The sequence below is a fragment of the Symphalangus syndactylus genome, chromosome 7, assembly GCF_028878055.3.
Source record: "Symphalangus syndactylus isolate Jambi chromosome 7, NHGRI_mSymSyn1-v2.1_pri, whole genome shotgun sequence".
Taxonomy (NCBI): domain Eukaryota; kingdom Metazoa; phylum Chordata; class Mammalia; order Primates; family Hylobatidae; genus Symphalangus; species Symphalangus syndactylus.
This window is the reverse complement of record NC_072429.2, coordinates 105,899,002-105,919,402: the sequence shown is the minus strand read 5'-3', so window position 1 is coordinate 105,919,402 and position 20,401 is coordinate 105,899,002. Positions and strand designations below refer to the sequence as shown.

The 20,401-nt window shown below is 37.5% G+C and overlaps 1 long non-coding RNA gene across 10 annotated transcripts in view; it reads left to right on the top strand.

The window, feature by feature from the left end:
- LOC134737132 (uncharacterized) overlaps window positions 1–20,401 on the top strand; it is a 306,918-nt gene that overhangs the window by 49,279 nt on the left and 237,238 nt on the right. Inside the window, exon 1 of one of the 10 annotated variants that reach the window (XR_010121736.1) lies at window positions 7,079–7,134. The exons of the other annotated variants lie outside the window; for them this stretch is intronic. This is a non-coding gene — a long non-coding RNA (uncharacterized lncRNA). Of the gene's footprint in view, window positions 1–7,078; window positions 7,135–20,401 lie in introns of those variants that run through there. 10 annotated transcript variants of the gene reach the window in all.

The following is a 20,401-nucleotide window of genomic DNA, read 5'->3' as shown; positions in this document are numbered from 1 at the left end:
CTGCAACGTGGTGAGCAGGCTGGTGGGGCGGGGGGCTGGGGGTGGCCTGTCTTAGCCCTGTTTGTGTTACAGCTCTTTTAGTCCCTCCATTCAATGGGTCCTGAGTTCTTGTGCAATGTCCAGGAAGAATAAGGTACATGGACAACTGGAGGGTAAGGGTGAGTAAGGTGGAGAGGAGCTCTATGATAGCTCTCAGGAGACCTGGAGTGGGTAGCTCCTTTCGACAGGCAGGTTTTCCCCCAAGTGTGCAGCTCTTAGCAGAGAGGAGACCTGAAGTGAGTAGCTCTTTTCCGTACACAGGTTGTCCTGATGAGTGTGCAGCTCTTAGCAGAGAGGAGACCCAGAGTTGGTAGCTGCTATATGCAGGCATGTTGTTTCGACGTCTGCACGGCCCTCAGCAGAAAGGAGACCCAGAGTCTTTAACTCCTATCGGCAGGCAGGTGGCCCTGTTGTCTCTGAAGCCTTCAGCTGACAGGAGACTTTTCTACCCAAGAGCCTGTCTGCCTCCTGCCGTCATCAACCTGCTGTGCATGGCGCCCAGGCTGTTCCTGCGGAGAGGCGCCTTCAGGCTCATGTTGAGCTGCCCTCAGCCCTGCCTTGGCCTCCCTTCCATGCTGTGGCACCCAAAGTCCAGAGGGGGCTAAGGCGGCAGCGGGGGTTGGCCTATCAACACCACCCCAAGCATGCACACATCTGGCCAGGTCAAAACAGTGCTGGGGCTTGGCCACAACTTTGCTCTGAAATTGAAGCAGGTGCTGGGAGTAAGGAGAAGCCAAGTAGCAGGAGCAGGCACTTCTGAGCCTGTGGGGGAAGAGGAGCTTCCTGGTACCCAAGAGTGCCGGGACGCCCGGGTCCACAACCATGGCTGGTTGGCTGCAGCTACCCCTGGGAGGGTGGGGCTCCTGCCCCTCCCACTCAGAAAGGGGCGGGGCTCCTACCTGTCCTAGATCCTGCAGGCTCCATGGAGCAGGCAGCCCCAGCGGCACCTCCCACACAGCAGCTGGCGTCATGGCAGCTGCTCCAGAGAGGCCACGTTTGCCATCACTTCCAAAAAGGTGATATCCTCAATTAATACATTCTGAAAATAAGCAAAAGAGAAAAGGCAACAGGGAAACGTTATCTGTCTTGATTTTTGTTCTAAATAAACTGTGAAAAAAGTCAAAATGAAAATAGTTTCCCTTAAGAAACTAGCTACAGCCATATAGTCACATGGTTTTGGTATGGGAATTCATACTAACCACATGGTGGGGGAAGGCCTCACAAAAACAAATATATATATATATATATATATATATATATATATATATATGTACACATACACACACACACACACTCTGTCTGGAGAAATGTACTTAAAAGCTATATCTAAAGGACATGCAGAATGCAGAGAAAAAAGTAACTGATATTTACAATTCTATATCCAGTAAAACTATCTTTTAAGAATAAGGTCAAAATAAAGACAACTTCAGGCACACAAAACTGAAAGATTTTATTACACAAAGATCTTCAGTAAAGTAACTTTGAAAAGATATCCTTAAAGATCTGCGATATAAGGTGAATAATGAGCTAAAAAATGTAAACATATAAAAATAATAGGAATTTATAAAAAGGTAATAAGAATGAACAATTTGTGAGATTAAAAATTCAACATTGAATTAACTGATGCATCTACCATTAGGTAAACTGAGTGATCGAAATTGAACCACTCTAAGGAGTTTGTATTATTCAGGAGAAAGAAAAAAGATATATAACCTTTAAAATTTGTTGTTACTTAAGTATTTTCAAATGTCTAGTATAACCATTAAAAACATAGAAAAATATTTTACATCTCCCAAACTATCAGAGAAAATGTAAAATAGTGAGAGAGGAAAATAATTGATTAATCACAAAACTAGCAAGGAAGAAAAATAGAGAAGTGAAAAAATAGAAAGTAGAGTATAAGATGGTTGAAATTAATCCAAATATATCAGTAGTCACAATATATGTAAATGAAATTATTTCTTCATGAAGAACAATGTTAGAATTGACAATAAAATCCAATTTTGTATTGTTTGCAAAAGACAAAGATTAAAAACTGAGAACAAAGCATATTTACATATACTATGTAAATATAAATCAAAACAAGTCTTGTTTAGCTGTTAATAATATAGATAATAAAGAAAATTCATTTTAAGGCAAAAAGCAGCATTAGTGATCTTTGTCTTTTGGGAAATCAGATACTGATATATTATGTAAATATACATCAAAACAAGTCTAGTTTAGTTCTATTAATAACATAGGTAATATAAAAAATTCATTTTAAAGCAAAAAGCAGCACTGGTGGTCTTTGTCTTCAGGGAAATCAGATACTGATAAATATTTTAATTTTGAAAAATGATATAACAAGTCTTGGATACAACTATAATGAAACTATCAAATATAAGAAAAATATTGACATATCTATATAATAATTGACAAATCATCTCTGAATTTTAGACTTTCTAATACTTCTCCCTCAGTATTCTCTCAAGTAGACAAAAGATATTAATAAAACTATAGAAAATTTGAACAACCCCAAATTAATAATATTGATTCAAAGGACATACGCAGAAAACTCACACAACTATTGAAAAATACACATTCTTTGTCAGCATAAATATTTATAAAAATTTATTTTATTTTATTTTTTGAGATGAAGTCTTGTTCTATCACCCAGGCTGGAGTGCAATGGCATGACCTTGGCTCACTGCAACCTCCACCTCCTGGGTTCAAGTGATTCTCCTTCTTCAGCCTCCTGAGTAGCTGGGATTACAGGCACATGCCACCACACCAGGCTAATTTTTGTATCTTTAGTAGAGACAGGATTTCGCCATGTTGGCCAAGATGGTCTCAAACTCCTGACCTCAGGTGATCCACCCGCCTCGGCTTCCCAAAGTGCTGGGATTACAGGCATGAGCCACCATGCCCAGCAAAAATTTTTGATGTACAAGTCCATATAGCATGTCATAACAAATTTCCAACATCTTTACGTACAGACATATTTATCAATCCAAAATGCAGCTTTGAAAATCTAAAACAGTAACATAAACTTAAAAAAAATAACATTTTATGTGCTAAAGAAGATATAGTACTGAAAATTAGATAATATTTAGAACTGGTCATTATTTCATAATGACAAAGGTGACATTATTAGAGACGTAGCAAAGACATAAAAGATAATATAAACCACTTTGAGGCAATGTATAAACAATTTAGTTAAAATGAAGAAATTCCCAGATTTAAAAGTAACAAAATTGTCATAAAAAAACACCTGGACGTACAACAATTTAAATATTCTGATCAGTGGTTTAAATGTTTCTCCCAAACACTATGTCATAGCTTTGATATTTGGCTCACATTACTAGCCCCCCAAAATGTCTTTTTTATAAACTGAGAAAAAACATCTCCTGTACTATAACAAGAATATAAAAAATAAATGTATAAAGATTTTTAAAGAATAATACTTTTATTATTTTCAAATTCTGTATTGTCTACATAACAAATCCGAATTTCTAATGAACAAATTATTACTAAAACTAGATATTTCAGCAAAATTGATACATAGCTAATATACAAGAGCTCATGGTGTGTCTTTACATCAGAGACAAAATGTTAGACAATAATTTTTCTTTTTTTTTGGCGACGAAATCTCCCTTTTGTCACCCAGGCTGGAGTGCAATGGCACAATCTCGGCTCACTGCAACCTCTGCCTGCTGGGTTCAAGCGATTCTCCTGCCTCAGCCTCCTGAGTAGCTGGGATTACAGGCACCTGCCACCAGGCCTGGCTAATTTTTTATATTGTTAGTACAGACAGGGTTTCATCATGTTGGCCATGCTGGTCTCGAACTCCTGACCTCAGGTGATCTACCCGCCTCAGTCTCCTAAAGTGCTGGGATTACAGGCATGAGCGACCGCACCTGGCTGTCAATAATTTTTTTAAACCATTTGCAAACAAAAGTACCTAGGAATAAACATAGCAAATTATGTACAAGACTACTTTGGAGAAATCTACCAAACTTTTAAAAAAGATTTTAAGGAGGACTTAATATGTAAATGTAATGATGTGGCATGGTCATGGAATAACACAAAATAGCTTAAAGACATTAATTTTAAAAATCTATAAATTTAGGTCTAACATTTAAGTCTTTAATCCATCTTGAATTAATTTTTATATAAGGTGTAAGGAAGGGATCCAGTTTCAGCTTTCTACACATGGCTAGCCAGTTTTCCCAGCACCATTTATTAAATAGGGAATCCTTTCCCCATTTCTTGTTTTTGTCAGGTTTGTCAAAGATCAGATAGTTGTAGATATGTGGCATCATTTCTGAGGGCTCTGTCCTGTTCCATTGATCTATGTCGTTGTTGTGGTACCAGTACCATGCTGTTTTGGTTACTGTAGCCTTGTAGTATAGTTTGAAGTCAGGTAGCGTGATGCCTCCAGCTTTGTTCTTTTGGCTTAGGATTGACTTGGCGATATGGGCTCTTTTTTGGTTCCATACAAACTTTAAAGTAGTTTTTTCCAATTCTATGAAGAAAGTCATTGGTAGTTTGATGGGGATGGCATTGAATCTATAAATTACCTTGGGCAGTATGGTCATTTTCACGATATTGATTCTTGCAACCCATGAGCATGGAATTTTCTTCCATTTGTTTGTATCCTCTTTTATTTCATTGAGCAGTGGTTTGAAGTTCTCCTTGAAGAGGTCCTTCACATCCCTTGTAAGTTGGATTCCTAGGTATTTTATTCTCTTTAAAGCAATTGTGAATGGGAGTTCACTCATGATTTGGCTCTCTGTTTGTCTGTTATTGGTGTGCAAGAATGCTGGTGATTTTTGTACATTGATTTTGTATCCTGAGACTTTGCTGAAGTTGCTAATCAGCTTAAAGAGATTTTGGGCTGAGACAATGGGGTTTTCTAGATATATAATCATGTCATCTGCAAACAGGGACAATTTGACTTCCTCTTTTCCTAATTGAATACCTTTTATTTCCTTCCCCTGCCTGATTGCTCTGGCCAGAACTTCCAGCACTATGTTGAATAGGAGTGGTGAGAGAGGGCATCCCTGTCTTGTGCCAGTTTTCAAAGGGAATGCTTCCAGTTTTGGCCCATTCAGTATGATATTGGCTGTGGGTTTGTCATAGATAGCTCTTATTATTTTGAGATATGTCCCATCAATACCTAATTTATTGAGAGTTTTTAGCATGAAGGGTTGTTGAATTTTGTCAAAGGCCTTTTCTGCATCTATTGAGATAATCATCTGGTTTTTCTCTTTGGTTCTGTTTATATGCTGGATTACATTTATTGATTTGCGTATGTTGAACCAGACTTGCATCCCAGGGATGAAGCCCACTTGATCATGTTAGACCTAAAACCATTAAAATCCTACAAGAAAACCTAGGCAATACCATTCAGGACATAGGCTTGGGCAAGGACTTCATGTCTAAAACACCAAAAGCAATGGCAACAAAAGCCAAAATTGACAAATGGGATCTCATTAAACTAAAGAGCTTCTGCACAGCAAAAGAAACTACCATCAGAGTGGACAGGCAACCTACAGAATGGGAGAAAATTTTTGCAACCTACTCATCTGACAAAGGGCTAATATCAAGAATCTACAGTGAACTCAAACAAATTTACAAGAAAAAAACAACCCCATCAAAAAGTGGGCAAAGGACATGAACAGACACTTTTCAAAAGAAGACATTTATGCAGCCAAAAAACACATGAAAAAATGCTCATCATCGCTGGCCATCAGAGAAATGCAAATCAAAACCACAGTGAGATACCATCTCACACCAGTTAGAATGGCCATCATTAAAAAGTCAGGAAACAACAGGTGCTGGAGAGGATGTGGAGAAATAGGAACACTTTTACACTGTTGGTGGGATTGTAAACTAGTTCAACCATTGTGGAAGTCAGTGTGGCGATTCCTCAGGGATCTAGAACTAGACATACCATTTGACCCAGCCATCCCATTACTGGGTATATACCCAAAGGACTACAAATCATGCTGCTATAAAGACACATGCACACGTATGTTTATTGCGGCACTATTCACAATAGCAAAGACTTGGAACCAACCCAAATATCCAACAACGATAGACTGGATTAAGAAAATGTGGCACATATACACCATAGAATACTATGCAGCCATAAAAAATGATGAGTTCATGTCCTTTGTAGGGACATGGATGAAACTGGAAAACATCATTCTCAGTAAACTATCGCAAGGACAAAAAACCAAACACCGCATGTTCTCACTCATAGGTGGGAATTGAACAATGAGAACTCATGGACACAGGAAGGGGAACATCACACTCTAGGGACTGTTGTGGGGTGGGGGTAGGGGGGAGGGATAGCATTAGGAGATATACCTAATGCTAAATGACGAGTTAATGGGTGCAGCAAAACAACATGGCACATGGATACATATGTAACAAACCTGCATATTGTGCACATGTACCCTAAAACCTAAAGTATAATAATAAAAAATAAAAAATAAAAAATAAAAAAAAGAAAAAAAATCTATAAATTTATGTAAAATCTAATTAAAATCTGAATACAGTTTTTTATATGAATGTGAAATTTAAATAAAAACTAAAGGGCCAATAACAGCAAAAAATTCCCAAATAGTAGCTCGGGGGAAATGACTTTTTAGATATCAAAACTTTTGTGAAGCTATAATGAACCAGACACTGTAATAGTGGAAGAGCATTGGAAAAATTTTCTAATTAAACCAAATAGAGAGCTTAGAAATAACACCAGTGGAAAAAAAGAGGCAAATCAAATATGGATTGCAGAGAAATAGGAAATTGAAGGACTACTTTTCAAAAAATGGTATCGAAAATTGGGTATCTGTATGGGAAAATGGAAACGGATCTCTACTTCACAATATAAAACAATTTCAAAATGGATTAAGACTTCTATCTGACAAACAAAACCTTATAACTTTCAGAAAAACATGTAGGAGAATAATTTTGTAAGCCTGTAGTTAGGAAATATTTTCTTAGACTCATAATATGTAAACTGAAAAATATTTCTGCAGATCTGCAAGAAAAAGAGAACTCGAAAGAAAAATAAGCAGATGTAAACAGACATTTCATTGGAAAGGAAATGTAAGTGACCAATAAAAATGTGAAAAATACTAAACTTTCCTAATAATGAAATAAAATTTCCTATTAACCTGACTTGCAAAAATTTTAAATGTTAGGCCAAGTGTTAATGAGATTATAATAATCTCCTTCACTGTTGGTGGGTATTATATAAATAGGGTCAACTTCTTTGGAAAACAACTGGGCCTCACCTAGCAATATGGTAATGAAATGGTCTTAACTCTACAACAGTTTTTTGACTCCTAAGGCATATACCGTAGATAGCATTTGCACATATTTACATATAATTACACAGAACATGGACATTCACGATAGAATTGTTCATATTATTTAAAACATTGCTGACAAACTAAAAGTCCATCTAGAGTAGAAATGACATTCAAAGTGGCAATTCGGGCCGGGCGCGGTGGCTCACGCTTGTAATCCCAGCACTTTGGGAGGCCGAGGCGGGCGGATCACGAGGTCAGGAGATCGAGACCACGGTGAAACCCCGTCTCTACTAAAAATACAAAAAATTAGCCGGGCATGGTGGCGGGCGCCTGTAGTCCCAGCTACTCGGAGAGGCTGAGGCAGGAGAATGGCGTGAACCCGGGAGGCGGAGCTTGCAGTGAGCCGAGATTGCGCCACTGCACTCCAGCCTGGGCGACAGAGCGAGACTCCGTCTCAAAAAAAAAAAAAAAAAAAAGTGGCAATTCATACAATAAAACATTAATACAGGAGTGAAAACTAATAAACTTTAGCTATGCACACCAATGTAAATGAACCTCAAAAACATATAATGAGAAAAACAAGCAAGTCATAGAACAAATACATTGTAATTCCTTGTACGTAAAGTTCACAACCAGGCAAAACTAAATACCAAACACTTTTGGGATATGTATGCATGTGGGAAACGAAAGGAAAGGCAGGGAGATAAGTGATAAATCAGGCTAGTGGTTATTACCTCTGCTGGGGAAGAGGGGATGAGATAGGGGGACAGAGAGTGATTCAAAGTTAAAAAGTGATTGAAGTTCTATTTTTCAAGCTGGCTGTCGGGTTCATGAATGTTCATTTTATTATTGTTGTTTATACATACAGGTATATCATATTCACTTTTGTATGTATTATATATTTTATTAAGATTCATATATTTAATATATGATATGGTTAGAAATTTTTTAAAAAATGGTTTGAGGGTCCACTATATTCTTCCTCTTCAACTTGGCAATGTTGAAGCAGAGCAGCTACACATTATTGGGGTGCTTGCTAAAACAATCAGCATGGCCTCAAGAGAAACATGGATAATTTTTTAAAATGGTACCGGTTCGAGGATGTAAATTCCAGTCATTGAACAAACAAGGGTACGAGGATGATTAGCACAAAGTTGACAAGGAGGAATACCTTAGTCACTCCTGAATGCATGAGAAAAACCAAACACTGCTTAAACTGGAGGAAGAAATATTTTTGACCATTCAGGCTGTAATGTTATTGCTAGAAATTTGTTGCAGCCAGAAATTATTATTTTGTTTCTGGTCTGCAATGCACAACAGGCTGTAGTGGCCTCAAGAAATGTAGAATAAATATGCAAACATAATTAAATTAGAAAATTATTAAATTAAATTAAAATTTTTCCCCACTGAGTTATATAATGATTCCAGGTTTTCTCAGTCACTAGGTCCTTCATGTTTTAAAGCAAACTGCATAAGACAACCTGTATTTGAAAAGGTAAAAATCTATGTAGGTCACTTTGAATTCTGATATTCTTGTACAGAGCTAAAATTAGCAATGTATTGCATTGCTTCTTAAGTGTGTTCTGAAATTATTAACACATTCTCCAAAAGGCTAAACTTCTTCCAGGAAGGCTCTTATCTCAGAAGAGTAAAGCTTTTCTGTTTTTTTCTAAAACAGCTATAAAATGAGACTAGTATTTCCTGCCTTCCTCAAGACATGGTAGTATAGTTGATTGCTAAGACGTTTAAAAAGATCTATATGGTTCTATAGAATAAAGGACAAGTAAAGCATTATTATATTTGAACATATTTTCCCCTAATGAACTCTTCAGATTTTGGGGGGTTGGTATCATTCCAACAATTATAAATTAGGAAGAAATGTGTGTTTTCTCCTAAAGGGCTTCTTGAACTTTGTTCAGAATGCTTAAGAAAACATCCGGTGGGATGTTTGCTGATGGAGCTATGTCAACTCATCTTCAAGATTCCCCTCTAGAACAGTACAACAGTTATGAGTGCAAATGCCATGAATATTTTATTATCACTGAGATCTCATCTCCTAGTGGTCACAGAGCTGTTCTAAACTGCTACTGCTGGAAGCATGGACAAGTTGTTTATTCAAGAACAAACTGAAGGTTAAACGATAACATAAAATTTTAAGAGTTAGCATTTGTCACAGGAACAAAACACTAGAGACATTTTTAGCCAATAAGAAGTGTGTGTGTGTGTGTGTGTGTGTGTGTGTGTATTCTTCTCCATTGAGAAGCATTTAAACATTAAACAGTTAACAAATAAAAATGTCTAAGAAGATGTTTATAAGAGCTGAGCCATAGAATATTACAGTATTCACTGGATGAGGTGGTTTGACCCTGAGACTCTGTCTCCTGTTCCTCATGTGTTGTCTCCCTCCAGGGCTGCAGCAAGCAGGCATCTTTCTGATTGAGAGATTCAGAGACAGGAACAAAGGTCATGAATGTGTGACTCTACAGAGAGAGGAATTTAAAAGGAGATTACTCAGATAGTTCTTCTGTTCTTTTGATCTCTTAATCAAATTATATTTAAAAAGTCATAATTTCAGGCATTCTAGAAACAGTCTTGATTTATTTTTCTTGACTCAATTCCTTTTAGAAAATATGGTTGATAGCTCATTATAAGCAAATCTCCAAATGGAGGCTAACTACAGTCTTAAAGTATAACAATAACCAAGTGTAAATCTGAAAAATTTAACGTAAATCAGAAAATTGGGATGATTCATTTATTCATATACAATTACTAATTACCTGCTATGTGCTCAGCACTGGGCTGTGTACTGGGGGATGTAGCCATCCCCTACATGGAACTCACAATATAGTGGGATGAGTTGTTTTTACAGCCACATATATCATCACACAAATGTGATGATAATAACTACACATGCTACGCCAGAGTGCTACAATAAAGAGCATGTAGCTGGGGGACCTTGAACACACCACACATATACGTGTGCGCACGTGCGCATGCACACACACACACACACACACACACATATATGTCTTAGTGGCTGGAAATGTTTTTCTTGTTTTGTTCCTGTGCCTAACCCTAACTCCTTATAATTTTATGTTATCCTTTAACCTTCACTTTGTTCTTGAATAAACATGTCCAAGCTTGCAACAGAAGCTGGTTAGAACGGCTCTATGGCCAATAGGAGATGAGATCTCAGTGATTAATAAAAAAAATTCACGGCATTTGGACTCATAACTGTTGTACTATTCTAGAGGGGGAATCTTGAAGGTGAGTTGACATAGCTCCATCAGCATGGAGGAATTTCTGGCCATTAGAAATGCAGAATGGCTGCATAGTATTTCATGGTGCATATATACCACATTTTCCTTATCCAGTCCGTGATTGATGGATACTTAGTTTGATTCCATGACTGGAAATCAGAGAAGAATTCCAAAGGAAGCCGTAGTTGATCCAAAGATAAATAGAAGTTAGCTTGACAAGGGATTGAAGATGAAGGATGTATGAAGACAGTTCCAGGCATTTAAATATTTTTCAAAATTCAAAACCAAGACAGACTTTATGGTTCAGGAGAGTTTTTTGTTTGTTTTAATATTTTTTTAATTATACTTTAGGTTTTAGGGTACATGTGCACAATGTGCAGGTTTGTTACATATGTATCCATGTGCCATGTTGATTTCCTGTACTCATTAACTTGTCATTTAGCATTAGGTATATCTCCTAATGCTGTCCCTCCCCCCTACCCCCACCCCACAACAGTCCCCAGAGTGTGATGTTCCCCTTCCTGTGTCCATGAGTTCTCATCGTTCAATTCCCACCTATAAGTGAGAACATGCGGTGTTTGGTTTTTTGTCCTTGCGATAGTTTACTGAGAATGATGTTTTCCAGTTTCATCCATGTCCCTACAAAGGACATGAACTCATCATTTTTTATGGATGCATAGTATTCCATGGTGTATATGTGCCACATTTTCTTAATCCAGTCTATCGTTGTTGGACATTGGTGTTGGTTCCAAGTCTTTGCTATTGTGAATAGTGCCGCAATAAACATACGTGTGCATGTGTCTTTATAGCAGCATGATTTATAGTCCTTTGGGTATATACCCAGTAATGGGATGGCTGGGTCAAATGGTATTTCTAGTTCTAGATCCCTGAGGAATCGCCACACTGACTTCCACAATGGTTGAACTAGTTTACGGTCCCACCAACAGTGTAAAAGTGTTCCTATTTCTCCACATCCTCTCCAGCACCTGTTGTTTCCTGATTTTTTAATGATGGCCATTCTAACTGGTGTGAGATGGTATCTCACTGTGGTTTTGATTTGCATTTCTCTGATGGCCAGTGATGATGAGCATTTCTTCATGTGTTTTTTGGCTGCATAAATATCCCCATCAGGCTACCAATGACTTTCTTCACAGAATTGGAAAAAACTACTTTAAAGTTCATATGGAACCAAAAAAGAGCCCGCATCGCCAAGTCAATCCTAAGCCTAAAGAACAAAGCTGGAGGCATCACACTACCTGACTTCAAACTATACTACAAGGCTACAGTAACCAAAACAGCATGGTACTGGTACCACAACAGAGACATAGATCAATGGAACAGAACAGAGCCCTCAGAAATGATGCCGCATATCTACAACTATCTGATCTTTGACAAACCTGACAAAAACAAGAAATGGGGAAAGGATTCCCTATTTAATAAACGGTGCTGGGAAAACTGGCTAGCCATATGTAGAAAGCTGAAACTGGATCCCTTCCTTACACCTTATACAAAAATTAATTCAAGATGGATTAAAGACTTAAATGTTAGACGTAAAACCATTAAAATCCTACAAGAAAACCTAGGCAATACCATTCAGGACATAGGCGTGGGCAAGGACTTCATGTCTAAAACACCAAAAGCAATGGCAACAAAAGCCAAAATTGACAAATGGGATCTCATTAAACTCAAGAGCTTCTGCACAGCAAAAGAAACTACCATCAGAGTGAACAGGCAACCTACAGAATGGGAGAAAATGTTTGCAACCTACTCATCTGACAAAGGGCTAATATCCAGAATCTACAGTGAACTCAAACAAATTTACAAGAAAAAAACAAACAACCCCATCAAAAAGTGGGCAAAGGACATGAACAGACACTTCTCAGGAGAGTTTTAAAAATGTATTCACTAGCGTCACTCGTCCTCACAAACCAAACTGAATATACTCTAGACTGAGAGAGACTGATGGCAGAATCACTAAGCAGTGGCTCCATCTCTGGTCTAACCACACCGTTAGGCGAGGTAAGCCACCTGTTACATGGAATGATATGTGAAACTTTGTAAGACCAGGTGAGCTCAATTATCATGACACACTGTTATCTTTCCATTCCACACTTTTATTTTTTATTTTGTTTTATATTCAAGAAATACTCTATGCAGGTTTGTTACATGGGTGTATTGTGTAATGGTGGGGATTGAACTTCTAGTGTATCCATCACCCAAATATTGAACATTATACCCAAATGGCAATTTTTCACCTCTTCCTCCTTTTAGAATTCCCATTGTCTATTATTTACATTTTTATGTCCATGTGTACTCTTTGTTTAGCTCTAACTTATAAGTGAGAACATGCAGCATTTGATTTTCTGTTTCTGCATTAGTCACTTAGGATAATGGCCTCCAGCTCCATTTATGCTACTGCAAAGAACAAAGGACAAGATTTCATTCTTTTCATTATATAAAAGACAACTGAACTTGTATGTTTATTGCAGCACTATTCACAACAGCAAAGGGATGAAACCAACCTGAGTGTCCATCACTGACTGACTGGATAAAGAAGATGTGCTATATATGCTCCATGGAATACTATGCAACCATCCTGCATTTCTAATGGCCAGAAATTCCTGCCATTAATTTCATTTCTTTAGATTACACAACTTCAATAAAGGTATAGGCATTGTCCTCTATAAAGCCATTTGCCATGACTTTTCAAGACCTTGCATGATCTGGCACTTGTCTTCTCCCAGCCTCAGCTTCCCCTCATGTTTCTTTCCCTCATCCTCAGTAGAGCCCTGCCACTCTAGCCTCTCGGTTCATCTAATATGCCATGTTTCTGCCCACCTCAGTCTTTACAGATACTCTTCCCTCTCCCTGATGTGCTCTTCATTCCCTTCTTTTTCTCAGTAATTGCTCTTTTTAATTTAGATCACAATACATTTCTCAACCATATTTCCTTCGGGAAGGCTTTCCCTGACCCTCTAGGCCAGGCCACTTTCTCAGTCCATACTGTTTTAGCAGTCTGTACTTATATCATTTTTCAAATTGAAATAATTAAGAAATTGAATAATTAGTCATTTGAAGTTTGTTTTCCTTGCTAGAATAAATACTAAACTTTGCAGAAGCAAGGTTATATCTGTTTTATTCCTGACCCTTTTTGCAATAACTAGCAAATCCTAGATGCTATTGAAGGAAGAAGGGAAGAGGGAATGAAAAGAGAAAGACAGAAAAAACACATGTGGCCCAACAAGTTTGCCCACCACCTCACTTTAAAAACTACTCATCATTGCAAGTAGCATAAATGGTGCTGGTTCCAACCTAGGACATTTGGCACAAGCCTATCCATATCCCTGGTCACCATGATTTACTCAGGGTTGTGCATATGGCTCAAATTTGGCCAGTTCATCCTCTTTCCCAGATTTCTTATCACAGAGTTTTGGAAGAGATGCTGTTATTTCCTCTGAAATCACAAGGTTAAAAGAAAATGCAAATGAAAAGATACGCAGTTATTATCATTTGCCACATGGAAGAAGCAGTCAGTTACAGAAAACAATCACACCAAAACTCAAAATGTAGCACATGGAGACATAGGACAGAGACAGTGTGGACACAGACAGCGAGAGCAAAACAGTAGGCTCTATAACATCCCTTGACCTCTGGTCCAGCCACATTTGAAGGCTCCCTACCCACAGATTTTCAGTCATACAAATTGATATGGTTTGGATCTGTGTCCCCACCCAAATTTCATGTTGAATTGTAATTTCTAATGTTGGAGTTGGGGCCTGATGGGAGGTGATTGGATCATGGAAGTGGATTTTCCCCTTGGTGCTGCTCTCATGATAGTGAGTGAGTACTCATGAGATCTGGTTGATTAAAAGTATGTGACACCTCCCACCTCTTTTTCTTCCTTCTGCTCCAGTCATGTAAGATGTGCCTGCTTCCCCTTTGCTTTCTGCCATGATTGTAAGTTTCCTGAGGCCTCCTCAGATGCCAAGCAGATGGTCAGCATCATGCTTCCTGTACAGCCTGCAGAACTGTGAGCCAATTAAACTTCTTTTCTCTACAAATTACCCAGTCTCAGGTATTACTTTAGAGCAGTGTGAGAATTGACTAAAACACAAATCAATTCATTTGCTTTAGATTTAAGTAGGTTTATGTTACTGTTTCTAAGGTGGGTTCCTATTACTTGGAAAAAGAAAGCAACTTATGCCTGTAATCCCAGCTCTTTGGGAGGCCCAGATGGGAGGATCACTTGAGGTGAGGAGTTTGAGATCAGCCTGGACAACATAGAGAGACCCTGTTTCTACAAAACGAAGCAAGCAAACAGACAACTGCAGAAATTAGTGGTCTGCTTAAACAAAAATTAAACCCTTCTCTCAGTATAAATTAATATTTTTGTTATTCTGTTCTCACGCTGCTAATAGAGACATACCCGAGGCAGGGTAATTTATAAAGGAAAGAGGTTTAACTGACTCACAGTTCAGCATGGCTAGGAAGGCCTTAATAAACTTACAACCGTGGTGGAAGGGGAAGCAAAAATGTTCTCTTCACATGGCAGCAGAAAGAGAAGAATGAGAGCTGAGCTAAGGGGGAAGCCCCTTATAAAACCATCAGCTCTTATTAGAACTCACTCACTATCAGAAGAAGAGCATGAGCGTAACTGCCCCCACAATTACATTACATCTCACTGAGTCCCTCCCAGGAAAACATGGGAATTATGGGAATTACAATTCAAGATGAGATTTGTGTGGGGACACAGCCAAACCATATCAATGTTGTTCTTCCCAAGGGCCAAGAGCAGCGTGCAACATATGAGAGGCACCTAGTAAATATTTGTGACTGACTGATAAATGGATGAATGACCTAACAGTAACCATGAGTATTTTCAAAGGCACAAACAAAGGAAAGAAATCGAGAGAATATAATTTCAACATGAGGTACAGAGTTCTTGGCTAGCAGATGAAAAGTTCAACCTGAATAACTACTATGGGCAAACTAAGCATCAATTATTAAGCATAAACCTGTTCTAAATTGGGACAAAGAAGACCCAGCTTTCATCTCAGCCCTATTCACTACTAGAGAGTTGTTGCTGACGAAAAAAAATTAAAGAACACAGAATTCAAGTAGTAAAGAAAATGCATGAATCTAATCAAGCTTTCATTGAAAACACACACACATACACACCAGGAGAAATAGGGTATAAGGTCAGAAATATATTGCAATTTCAATTGAATACAATGGGTTTGATGATGCCCCGTGGGCAATACTAAAATAATTGCTCCAACCTTCCAACTATGGTTCTAGGAGGATCATATGGAAACTTTTTACTCTCAGGCATCACGTTCTAGACTCTGATTCCTAACTGAGAAGTAGCTATATTATGGCCCTGAGTTTATGGATTGACAACCTAAATATGTCTCAGATAGTAACTCTCCTCCATGTAGCTGGGCAATTAAACTCTAGGAAGACTTAGAAATAAAAATCAAATTAATACAATGTTGAATAGGAGTGGTGAGAGAGGGCATCCTTGTCTTATGCTGGTTTTCAAAGGGAATGCTTCTAGCTTTTGCCCATTCAGTATGATATTGGATGTGGGTTTGTCATAAATAGCTCTTATTATTTTGAGATACGTTCCATCAATACCTAGTTTATTGAGTGTTTTTAGCATGAAGGGGTGTTGAATTTTATCGGAGGCCTTTTCTGCATCTATTGAGATAATCATGTGGTTTTTGTATTGGTTCTGTTTGTGTGATGGATTACATTTATTGATTTGCATATGTTGAACCAGCCTTGCACCTCAGGGATGAAGCTGACTTGATTGTGGTGGATAAGCTTTGTGATGTGCTGCTGGATTTGTTTTGCCATTATTTTATTGAGGATTTTCACATCAATGTCCATCATGGATATTGGCCTGAAATTTTCTTTTTTTATTGTGTCTCTTCCAGGTTTTGGTATCAGGATGATACTGGCCTCATAAAATGAGTTAGGAAGGAGTCCCTCTTTTTCTATTCTTTGGAATAGTGTTAGAAGGAATGGTACCAGCTCCTCTTTGTACCTCTGGTAGAATTTGGCTGTGAATCTTTCTGGTCCTGGGCCTTTTTTGATTGGTAGCCTATTAATTACTGCATCTATTTCAGAACATTTTATTGGTCTATTCAGGGATTCGACTTCTTCCTGGGTTAGCCTTGGGAGGGTGTATGTTTCCAGGAATTTATCCATTTCTTCTATATTTTCTAGTTTATTTGCATAAAGGTGTTTATAGTATTCTCTGATAGTAGTTTGTATTTCTATAGGATCAGTGGTGATATCCCCTTTATCATTTTTTATTGTGTCCATTTGATTCTTCTGTCTTTTCTTCTTTATTAGTCTGGCTAGCAGTCTATTTTGTTAATCTTTTCAAAAAAACAGCTCCTGGATTCATTGATTCTTTTAAGGGCTTTTCATGTCTCTATCTCCTTCAGTTCTGCTCTGATCTTGGTTATTTCTTGTCTTCTGCTAGCTTTTGAATTTGTTTGCTCTTGCTTCTCTAGCTCTTTTAATTGTAATGTTAGGGTGTTGATTTTAGATCTTTCCCGCTTTCTTCTGTGGGCATTTAGTGCTAAAAATTTCCCTCTAAACATTGCTTTAGCTGTGTCCCAGAGATCCTGGTACATTGTGTCTTTGTTCTCACTGGTTTCAAAGAACTTATTTATTTCCGCTTTAATTTCATTATTTAGTCAGTAGTCATTCAGGAGAAGGTTGTTCAGTTTCCATGTAGTTGTGCAGTTTTCAGTAATTTTCTTAATCCTGAGTTCTAATTTGATTGCACTGTAGTCTGAGAGACTATTTGTTATCCGTTCTTTTGCATTTGCTGAGGAATATTTTACTTCCAATTATGTATCCCAGAACTTAAAATATAATAAAAATAAAAATAAAAAATGAAATTATGACTAGATCAAGAAAAAAACAAATTAAATCTTTAGTATTAAAACATCATGTTAAATTCAGAATAATCTGTTTGCTATTTATTTTATTTGTAATATTTAAGATAATCTGACATAATGGTTTTGTAACTTTTAAGTGAAAGTTATTAGAGAATTTAAGTTAGTCAAGAGTACTAGAATGTCTAAGAGAACTTGATTTACTATACTGATGAGTTAGATATACTAAGTTAGTAAGAGTTCTGATGCTTATTAGCTTATGTGACTTTCAGCAAGTTACTCAACACCTCAATGTCTTAGTTTTCTCATCTGTAAAAGAGAAATAAGAATAGTTACCCACTTAATGGGAATCTTGTGTGAATTACATAAATTAATATTAATATATGTAAAAAGCTTACAAAACTATCTGGCATAGCGTAAGCACTAAACAAATGTTAGCTGTAAGGGTTTAGAAAAGTTTTGCAACTTAAGGTTACGAGTCTACCCTGTTATACATTTGGATCATTTAAGAAAATCAAATTATTAAATTCATAAGTGCAGATAAAATATTTAGAGAAATTTAACTAAATTGTAAATGCCATTGATTATTTAAGATGTTTTAGTCTATTCAACCCGAGCTCATGGATTTCTGTTTTGATACATATAAAAGTGATTTTGTTTTTATATTGTAAATAGCAGATATCTTGATAGAATATATATCAAGAACTATATGTTGAACTGAAAGACTAAAAGAAAGCTATGTTTTAAATATTTTTCTAATTTAATATATTGAATATTAGTTGAAATCCCAAGTAACTATAGTTACTTTGCTCATAAAAAGTTATTTCTGGCCGAGATGGCTTACACCTGTAATCCCAGCACTTTGGGAGGCCAAGATGGGCGGATCACTTGAGACCAGGAATTTGGGACCAACCTTGGCAACATGGTGAAACTCCATCTCAAAAATACAAAAATTAGCCAAGTGTGGTGGTGCTCACTTGTAATCCCAACTGCTTGGGAGGCTGAGGCATGAGAATTGCTTGAACCTGGAAGGCAGAGGCTCCAGTGAGCTGAGATCACAACACTGCCCTCCAGCCTGGGCAACAGAGTGAGACCTTGTCTCAAAGAAAAATAAAAGTTATTTTTGCTCCCAATATTAAAAGAAAATTTACCTTGACAAATACCAGTTTCTCTTAGTACAAAAGTGAAATAGAATCTTATATGTAAAAATGTATTTAATTATTTTCCAGTATGTGTGAAGAAACTATCTATACTATCTGTCACTTGAAGAGTCACAGTGCTTGTTAGCCTGTTGGTAAACCTGTTTAAATTTATCTAATCTGGATTTTCCAGCAGCCACAGAATGTTTTATTTTTGTACATCCATTATCTTTTCTGTGTACCACTTTTAAAGCTTTAAACTCTAGGCCTACAATAAATTTATAAATCACTAACTTCAGTGTGTCTGAGATGGTAACTCTCCTCTCACGTAGGAGCCAAGAGGGCAGGTGCCTGGAGGGATGGCAGGGAGACCCAGCGGAAGGTGGGAGAGAAATCTGCTCACGAAGGGGAAAGGCAAAGGGAGACAGTAACCCTGGGACACCTTGAGTTTAGGGGCTCCTTGTCAGGCCATTCCTCCCTGATTTGTTTTCCTGTCAGCATTCCCATGGACAACAAGATGATAGAGATTCATTCCTCCTCAACCCTTCCTCCCAATTTCTGTTACTCCTGGGAAAAAAATCGTACAATATTTTATTGATAGTTTTTCTTTTTTAATTGGTGGTTTTGATGGTGCATCATTTCAATGGTTGATGTATGGAACTGGCAAAAAATTTGCCTGACACTGCAAAACCCTGATGCGCATGAGTCAGACTACCACGGCAGAATATGGAGACGTCTTTCCCCCACTTCCTCCATGCTTTTCCAATGTTCATGCATTCTTACCCAGGATATTCATTTTCTGGTGTTCATTGGCTCTACCTGCATTTGACTGATGCCCCGTCAAGTGTATGCTAGTTATGCTAGCATAGGACCTGAAGCCCTTTGTTCCTCAAATCTTAAGTATGTCCAAAGAAAGGAAGATTTTTTTATTTGCTTGAAGTCCCCAATCCATTTTTTCCAGTTGTCTTTTACTGAAAGTTGTCACTCTCATCTTCCTGTGGAAGCTTTCTCCTCCAGCCAATCTCTACTCTTTATCGTAGGGACCCTCCCATGATGTGAAGTTGCAGGTATGCTGTTTTCTAAAGCACTACATTTTCCATAAAAGTTTTGGCCCTAGCTTGTATTTACCAAATAAAATTATGGTTCTTTTTTAGTCTATATGTATATGCATGCATGTGTGTGTTCTTTGAAATTGCTCTAATTACTGGTTACTCTGATTTTGGTTTGGTTGAGGTTAGCCAGAGGAAATACATGACCCAAAAAAGGACTGTCTGAAGAATTTTTGTTTCCTGTCTATTTTTTTAAGGTGCTGAAAAAAAATAGATGAGATTTGGTTGAAAAATCTCAGAAACGAGAGGCAGTCAGGATATTCGTTGGAGAACTACACTTCAGAAATTGAATGTAGCTTCCATAATCTAAACAAAACTTCTGCTTTGAGTAGCTGTTTAAAGTTACCTTAAAGGATTTAATAACAGTCAATGTATGTCCTCTGATTTACATATTTAACACATATAAACACATATAAAAATTTATAACACATATAAAACAAAATATATGCCCCTGGATAAAATTATGCTGGGCTTCAAGTAATCTAGAAGATAAAACATTTGTATTAACATCTGCAACTGACCTGCTTCATCTCAATCACATATGCTCAACGGAGGTGATATCAACCCCAACAGGGACAAAATTGGTTCTTGAGAGGTGAAAATAATCTTAGCTATTATGATGGTTTGCAGTTACATATA